The sequence below is a fragment of the Mytilus trossulus genome, chromosome 14 (genome assembly GCF_036588685.1).
Source record: "Mytilus trossulus isolate FHL-02 chromosome 14, PNRI_Mtr1.1.1.hap1, whole genome shotgun sequence".
In the NCBI taxonomy this organism is placed as follows: domain Eukaryota; kingdom Metazoa; phylum Mollusca; class Bivalvia; order Mytilida; family Mytilidae; genus Mytilus; species Mytilus trossulus.
The window spans coordinates 54,785,917-54,795,411 of record NC_086386.1 but is presented as its reverse complement, the minus strand read 5'-3'; the positions used below and the strand labels follow the sequence as shown (position 1 = coordinate 54,795,411).

Below are 9,495 nucleotides of genomic sequence, written 5' to 3'. Positions count from 1 at the left end.
AAAAACTTCCTCTTAAAATCAAAGACCAATTATAATTGATTTTCTACTACAACATTTTGTACAATCATCATTTTCGTTAACTTTTTTCGAAGATACAAAGCCTGTGACCCTCTCATTTATTTGTTTCCAGGATAAAGAGCCTGTTACTCTTAATTAGCTGTTTTCCAGGATACAAAAACTGTGTCCCCTTATTTATTTGATAATTCGTTAGCATTTATGTACAGTAATTTCCCATCCAATTTTAAAAAATGCTATCGTTTAATGAATCAATGAAAAGAAAGAATAGAACCGAATTCATAACAGTGTGGCTGTGGACATTGATTGGCGCACTTTAATGTCCCATTGACTAGGACAGATTAGGCGAACGTTCGTCTATAACGCCCATTAATCCCGACGTCCTTAATATAGACATTTAAACCGTGGGGGCACCAAAGGTTCTCAACTCCTATATAAAATAATTCGAAATACTCATCAGGAATTTGTGTTTTGATTTATATTGATTAATTAAACGTCCTTTACTTGTGTGTTTGTTATGTTTCGACAATCAATTTTCATAATATGATATCGCAAAGCCATGTTCTTTCAGAAAAAAAGAATGACTTACTGGCTTTTTAAAGTTGCAATGCATGTATTGATTGATTATCTTTTTCGGATGTCAAAGCGATTTAACAATTCGAATTATGTCATCTTTTAACTTTTATCTGGTCTAATTTTATTTTAGAACGTATGCATAATCCACTTTCAAAAGCAGTTGTGCAAATACAAAACATATAGACAAAATATATTTCTTCCCTGTCTTTTTCGTACTTGAAAGTTATTGGATAGTAAGAAAGCTATTTGGATTAAACCTTGTGAAATTTGCATGCATTTACGTTATTGTATTGGCAACATGTATCATTTGGTGTATATAGGAAACTTAAACTATTCTGCTATACTGCTACTATACTTGTGAAAAACATTTGGCAACAGAAACGCATTCATCTTATAAATTTATATTAAAATCGACCCAATTTACATAGAAATGGACGTCTTCGTGCATTTTGTGATCGCAAATAAAATATGTTCCGGACCTTTTGAGTATTTGGACAATACCCGCATGACCATACCTGTCATACGCGTACGATCGGACCATACGTGTATGTTTGGACCATATGAGTATACGCGTATGGTCATGACATATGCGTATGGTCCAAATACTCATATGGTCCGGAACACATACATTTGTACATGCTATTCTGTGCGTTGTCGGTCGTCTATTATTTTTTTTCTTTCGTTGATGGATTTGACGTCTTTCTGTGAGTGATTATTTGTTCATAAGTTTAAACGTACTTGCAAATAATTTAAAACCAAGACTTGAATTATAAAAATGTCCAAACAAACCATGATTTTTTTAAAAACATACAGCACATCCAATGAAGGCTTAAAAATTCGCCAGGTATTTAATTTCTACTTAGTGAGTTGACTAAAGTAATGTTGTGGACCATTTTTCAAATTTCATGCGGTATCCTTTTTTTTTCCTCTCGCACAACTTTTGTGGGGTTTTTTTTCATGCCAAGACCTCTTGGAGATTTCATTCTATAAAGTGTGTATTTTGCTAATGGCCGAATGCCATACGGGGCCCAATAGCTTGCTAACGCCTGTTGGTCCCTGGAAAGAATTTGTCTGATTGTCTATCACACTACATATCTACATATTCTTATTTTAACATGCACTTATATCTATGATAAAAATGAGAATTGAATTGTCATTGAGACAACAACCCAACCAAAGAGAAAAAAAAAGCCCAAGGCAACATGTAGAACTTTCGTATCAAGGGAATTGCTATAAATATATTTATTTCAGGTTAATACTATCAGGCCATACTCAAGTTATAAAATAGATCTTGTCGTCAACTTTTGCAACCAGCTTCTATGTTTTCTATAATGCACCGTTCATCTTTTTTGGGCTTCGACTTTTCCATTGGACAGACAATTTTGTTTTCGACTTTTTTAAAAAGATGCATTTTTTTACAAAATCATACAAGTAAGGAGTCTGTGGCCTTTGGTAGTCTTGTATGTTTATTAATTTTTGTTTATTTATTTGTTTAGGATTTAAGTATGACGTACATTTTCACTGAACTAGTACACTTTTTATAATAGTTTTTCGATATCGCTCGGGCAAAAATAATCACGAATATAATGCCTACCCATGTTAAAACTACAATAAAGTATAGTTTGCATCAATTATTTCTTAAGCCTACCATTTTCGTTGTCTGTGTTGGATTTGTGTGGCATTAAGAAAAAAAGTATAAACTACACATTGCAACTTCCAACAAGAATACAAGATTTATTGATTTTAAAAATGCGACCAAAATTAAAAATTCGCTCGCAGCGGAAAAATTCAACAGTTTGATTTTCATTGAAATAAAATAATTGTTATGATTTACACACCGTTTCTTTTTCCAATATAAATATTCGAACTATTTTGTTGGTTGTTTCTTTTATAAATTTACATCATTCTTAAAAAGACCACTTTGTGACTTCGATATTTAGTAGACTATCAAAGCGATGTTCATTATCTTTCTTCTGCTGTAAGTTTAATTCAATTATTTTGTGTCATTAATTAATTGCCATCTCGTATGTTTTTAAATTTGAATGAAGAAGAGTCAGGTTGTCTTATACGTCAATCATACAAAAAAATACAAAAAATAACGACAACAAATAAAATAAGGTGCAACATTCATTCTCCATGAAAAGAATACATCACATGGATGTAATTTTTGTAAGAAAAATACCAATTTCGTGCAGAAGTTGTGTGTTGGACTTGAAGAGCCAAGGCAAACTGACAAATATCTGAATGAACGAACCGAGTTATGGTATAAAAAACAAAACAAAGCCCATATGGTTAGCATTAAATAAATAGTAGGCCACTCTCAAATGATCACAACGTAGAAGTTTTTGTTCTCTTAATCAATTGGATATTTTCTGAAATAACGCGGGTCCCCATTAAATTAAAAGTTTGGTTTTTTTTATACCATGAATACACTTTTTTTTTATTATTATTTATTGATATCAGCCCTTGACATTAATATTCTTAAAAGTGAAACTGTTGTAAGTGATGGTATAACAATTATTTAAATCAAATTCCTTAAATGATTTGTGAAAATAAGGTTTCATTTTATGTATCAAAATGTTTATCAAGTGATTATTTAAATCCCCACTTGAAGGCCTCCGATAGACTGAGTGAGCATAAAATCATCGCCAACGACAAACAAATTATAGGTAAATGTTTCAGTAGAATTACTAATAAAAGTTTTACCGTCGACCACACTGTTATAAATTTGATTCTAATTTGAAAACGAGTTCATGGACCCCTATTTTTCAAAACGGCATTTTGTTTCATTTTGCCGGGAGATTATGTGACCCAAATTTTATAAAACTGTAAATTGAGGATTTTTTTTTAATTTTGATAAACATGCAGTAAAAAAAATACGTTTTTTCATCAATTCATAAACATTTCATAAATATGAGTTTTTTTCTGAATAAAAATTGCATATTGTTTTAAGATATTTATAAAATACAGAAATTACCAATTATTTAACAAAAAACAATTTGTGTTTATCTTTTATAACAAAAAAGTTATGTCTTTCTTTCGGAAAAGAAATTACGGCCACAAATCTGAATTTCGAGCAAATCTACAAAATTTCGACCTCATTTTACTCAAAAAGTAGCACATGAAGGTATATTTTTTATAACATATTTGATTTAATCAGGTAAAAAATAGCCTACATCAATTTTTCATGAACTTGTAAATACAGGATCAAAACTGTATCGTATGCCCTTAAAGCGAACGGCATAAACAAAAATTAAGCATATTAAACGAACGGACAACAGCTGTCGTATTTCTTTAGATTTAAATTTGAATTTCTGAATTCCTTTAAAAAGGCGTTTGTTTAAATCTAAATTTGAATTTCTGAACTTCTTCAAAAAGGCGTTTGTTTAAATTTAAATTTGATTTTCTGAACTCCTTTAAAAGGGCGTTTGATCCTATAATGTATAAACTTCTCTTCACTTAAACAGTGATTCAACCCAAGGCTTATGGTATTTTGTTCTACAAGGCGAAATCGAAAGTGAAAGTTGAAATACAAGCAATATTTACAGAAAATGTCCAATGACCTATTTATAAGCTGTCGACTATAAACAGTCTCAACATATAATAGATTAGTTTGACCAATATTTTATAAGGTATGTACATTGATAAACTTGTTTACAATTGAAACTTTTAATATGATTGTATGATATTCCTTATTTTATATGTGTTAAAATTTTATTATCACGATCATGGTAATAAAAAAACAACGTACAATGTAGAAGATGTCTTTTGTATATAATCATAAACATTGATTGTCATTATATACATCAAATGCCAATAAAAATTATTAATTTGTTTAATAACATAGTATATTACGTAAATGTATATATATATATATATATATATAAACGAGTCTAAATTGAAAACTACGTTCAAACCTATGACTGCGTTGGATAAAAACCGCATATATATATAAAGAAAACAAAACCATCATAAAAAGAAAACATTACAAATTTAATAGAACAAAAATTGTAATCAAATGCATATATATTTTTTCTATATTACGGCAAACAAAACGATGATTCAAGACTCATTTTGACTATTCACACGTTTTGAACTCTTTGTAAAGTCACTATAAATAACAATATTATTGTGCGATAGTGTGAAATCGAAAGTAGAAAGTAGAAATCTAAGGGAAACTTCTATTTACAGAAAATTGTCATTGACGTAGTCATTGTTCTCGACAATTTGTCATCGATTTAAGTTTAGGTACGTGCAATCGGGATAATCATTAAGGTATTAATTTCCTAGACCATAAGGGATAATGATAGCCTTTTTAGAATTTTCAGATACATTGACTTATGTAGGGCACCTAAAGAGCAACCTAAATTCTGGAATGCAAATACTACCGTGCAACCTTAACCAAGACTTCACAAGCTTGAAATCAGTCATGGCACCTATGATGCATAGACTTTTTTACTATGAAACATATTACAATAAAGAATACTAGTCAACATTTATTTCTTACAAAAAAAGTGAAAAATTGCACCACTACCCCAGATTGCAGATTTTCACTTTTTTTATCTCACCATTTTTACTTTATGTAAAGAAACCCCTATAGTTATCTCTATTGCATCCAAATATGAGGGCTAAATGAATAAGTAAGGACCTCTGAACTACTTAATGGTTAAAAAAAAACTCATACTGGTGTCATGTTACCACGGAACTACAAATTAAACCTGAAGAAAACGAGTATAGCGGTACATGTGTGGAAAATAAAAAAATATGCAATTCATGTATTTCGTTGAAAATAATAGGACGTACAGGCAACTACAATATCATCGGTTGCGTTTCAAATTCAAGGAGTTGCACATGTGTCAGACAGTGCAAAAAGTTAAAGCGATCATTTATAATTAAAAAAAATACTAGTACTTCAAGTTACTTAAAATCAATGAAGTTCTACTTTCTGAGACTTTAACATTATTACCCACAGATCAGGTAAAATTTGCTGAATCTGCAATTTTCACTCTCAGGGGTGGAATTAAAGTGCTATTTTTATTATATCTATTTATTGATTTAGTGTAAACATATATATCCCCCTTAAGGTGGCAAAGTAGTCTTTCCTGGCCCATAATGGATAATGATAGCCTTTTTCGAATTTTCTCCACTTACTAACATTGCTAAAAATTCTACATTCTATGAATTTGAATGTGTATCATGACCATTTACTGTTTTTGCTTTTTTTAAAACCTAAGGCTACTAGTGCTTTTAGGTCTTTTATCATGCAGTGAATACACAATTTAAAATAAATCTCCAAAAATCATTTTCATCTGTATATAAAATTATTTCATATTTTTCTACACCTGATTCATCCCTCAGTTTGGGAAAGAATGTTCAGTTTTTTGTCCAATTACACCGTTCAGAAACATTGACTTATGTAGGGTCAAAAAAGAGCAACCTAAATTCTGGAATGCAAATACTACCGTGCCACCTTATACTTTACTGCAACACTCAAGGTCGTACATTTTATCATTAAATGGTTAGCTCGCAAAGTTTACATCCCACATCTTTAATAGAATAACAGCAATAAAAAGGATTTTGGAATGATTGTTAATTCTACTTCTAGTTAAGTAAACAACTGAGACTATAATTCAGCGGCTGTTGTGTGTTGCTGTGTAATATATTTGTTTCTTGTTCATATTTTTGTACATTAATCAGGGCCCAGTTTCACGAAGCTGTCTTAGGACTAAGACATGTCTTAGGATGGTCTTACGACATATCTTAGTCCTAAGTGGATTTCACAAAGTGGTTCTAAATTAGGACATCTCTTAAAGTTGGTCATAAAGTTAGGACAACGCGAGAGGTGTCTTATGATGGTCTTAGGATAGTTATACGTTTATTTATACAAATTACAATTATTTGTTATATTAATTTTGAAAAAAATATCTTATTAACATCTAATTATCTATTCTCCTGTTCCTGCTTTTAACGCAATTTTTCTAGATTGACGGATTATCATGATTTGTCAACAATGTAAATTCGATGTATAATTGATATCAAGATTGCACGATTTTATCCCTTAACCTTTTATAACCAATAAAGTCGAAATTGAATTCAACTCACTTGTACCAAAATAATTATCATTTTATATTCTTGTTTTCTTAATTTTTCATTAAAAATTTCATATTTATATTGATGTATTGTTTGAAGATAATTTATAAATAAATGACTTTTACTTTTTTTATATTTATTTTGCAAATTATGTCATTTATATTGATCAATACGTTTAGAATAATTTATGGTAAGACATACTACATTTACATGATTTTTTTCCGTAAATCATATTTATATTTGAAAATTTAAAGAACTTGAGACAGGTTTAGGATGTCTTAGCTAAGATCATCCTAAGACAGCTTCGAGACGAGGTCTGAGATATGTCCTAGGATAGTCATAAGAGGATCATAAGACATGTCCTAAGATATGTCTTATGACATGTCTTAGGATAGCTTCGTGAAACCGGCCCCAGGCCTTTAGGTTTCCCAAAATATTTTATAGATTCTTGTACAACACAGTTTAGCCTCCAGAACCGTGTCTCAGATTTAAAAAAAAGTCAATATTACAAATTGTATACCCCAAATAAATTTAAAGATCGCTATGAATTGATGTTGCAAACTTCATTGGAGGTTAATGAGAGAATAAAATACAATGAGAAAAAAAATCGAAATTCATTCAATTGTGGACATCACAATATAGCAATAAATTATATAACAATAAATTTTGTAATATTTATATATGTCAAAATGAAATCACAGTTTGTAAGAATAATCTGTTTTCTTTCATTTGATACCTCATTTATAGAATTTAAAGAACTTCAAGGATGAGATGAATTATATCAGTTTGAAGTTGCCTGATTGGGATGAAAACATCTTTGTATTGTGCTACTTTTAAAAGAACTTTAACGGAGTAAACAATTCGACCACCACCACCTCTTTATTCTCCACAAAATAGTAGAAATATGTATAACAAGTAAAAGTGTACTTTATTCAAAGTATACTGCTGAGTTAATTAAACACATAACCGAATAAATCTGAACATCAAGATATCATCCAGTAACTTAGTCATCGTTTGGAGAAATTATTGGGCCCTAAAATCGATTTTATCAAATCTATATTAAACATGTGATGTACACTGGTTATAATATTTGAATGGCCACCTTTATCTGTTTATCCACAGCACGGAAACACGTTCATATAAACAAAAATAGCACTGAATAGATCATTGAATGATTAAAAATTAAAGAATTTTTTTACCATATATATATGTTACAGTAAATAGGTGAAATTAGGAATTACTCGTAATTACTAAACATTTCAGTAAATACCTGTAATTACTAGCCAATTTAGTAATTACATGTATTTACTAGTTGTTTCAGTGATTACTGGTAATTACTGATTTTGTCTGTCATTTTTACAGCTATTTACTAACTTAATGTTTTTGTTTTAAAATTAAAAACATAATTCAAGATACCAAATAAGAAAGTGTAGGGGTAGGGATTTTAAGGGAGCTTACTTAAGGATGTAGGAATATAAGGCACATCAAAAGTGCTCACTCTTTAGTGTTTGGGAATTGAAACAGGAAAATGTTTGTTTTTTTAGGTCTTAAAACTCCGTAAATATATGCATGCAAGACAATGATATCAATCCGAAATTGATTTTCATAATTTTGTTAAACTAAAATCTTAATCATGCACTGTGTTTTAAAACTTTAAAATAACTTTCTCCAAATATCCTTGATTTCTACCAAACTTGGACAGAAGCTAAATGTTTATGATCATAAAATAATATCCGAAAGTAAAGTTTGTAAAAGAAATCCTTTTTATCCTACATTACTTATAAACAGGATAAACGGACTAGTTTTTTTCCCCAGTTAACATTACATACACTCTGCAGTTAAAGTTTTTAAAACATTATACTTTATAAACCATCCTGGATTTTTACCATATTTTGACAGAAGCTTCTTATAGTACTAGTAAAAAATATTATCAAGAGGAAAATTTTATAATATTTTTTCCTCATTTTTGTTGAGCCTGCGATTAACAGAAAAAGTAGGCGAGACGATTTGTTCTGTAAAACCCTTACAATTTTAATAACTTAATACATCGATAACCGATCTCCAGCTAGGGGTTGAATTGAAGGTCACATGAATACGTATTCAATAAGGTCCAAATATTAACTCGCAAGTGCACAACCTATCAACCTTGTTTCTCAGCTAATTTAACAAAATAGAACCAGATTGGCTGCTGAATTATAATTGTACTATATCATATTTATGATTTAACAAACAAAAAAAAAATATTTATTTATTTTTATATCTCGAAGCTAATACACATAACAGTTCATTCCAGTTCCCAACCTACATAACGTTATCTTATCTTTATAAGGTACTAAGTCTAAATATTCTTCAAACAGTTTTTTTAAAGTTAAAACATAATGCTTTGGGAGAATTTTCCATTTTTGATGTCTGCTGAAATTGCTAAAAAATATATGTATAATGCTCAACTTTAACCAATTTGGATTAAAACTTAAGTTACTCTGATTTAACCATATATTTAAAAGTCCATATTTATTCAAGATATTTTTAATACAAATCAACCATTCAATATTTTAAGAGTACTAACTGATCTTCTATATATATAGCTAGTTAGTATTACTATAACTTTTGATCATCTGACCATAATACAACATTGCTTTAGCAGTCAGTAAATAGGTGTAAAAATGCATTTTAAAATTAGTAATTACTGGTAATAACTGGGCCGTTTCAGGAATTACTTGTATTAACTAAGTGCATCGGGAATTACCTGTAATTCCTAAATTTTAGTAATTACATGTAATTCCTAATTTCACCTATTTACTGTAACATATATAT

General features: G+C 29.7%; 1 protein-coding gene across 1 annotated transcript in view; it reads left to right on the top strand.

The window, feature by feature from the left end:
- The first annotated feature begins 4,088 nt into the window (after positions 1-4,088).
- The window catches only part of LOC134697894 (phospholipase A and acyltransferase 2-like), a 28,968-nt gene continuing 23,561 nt past the window's right edge, over positions 4,089-9,495 (top strand). The window contains exon 1 of the mRNA XM_063560181.1: positions 4,089-4,223. The gene's annotated coding sequence lies outside the window, so the exon portion shown is untranslated. The remainder of the gene's footprint in view (positions 4,224-9,495) is intronic.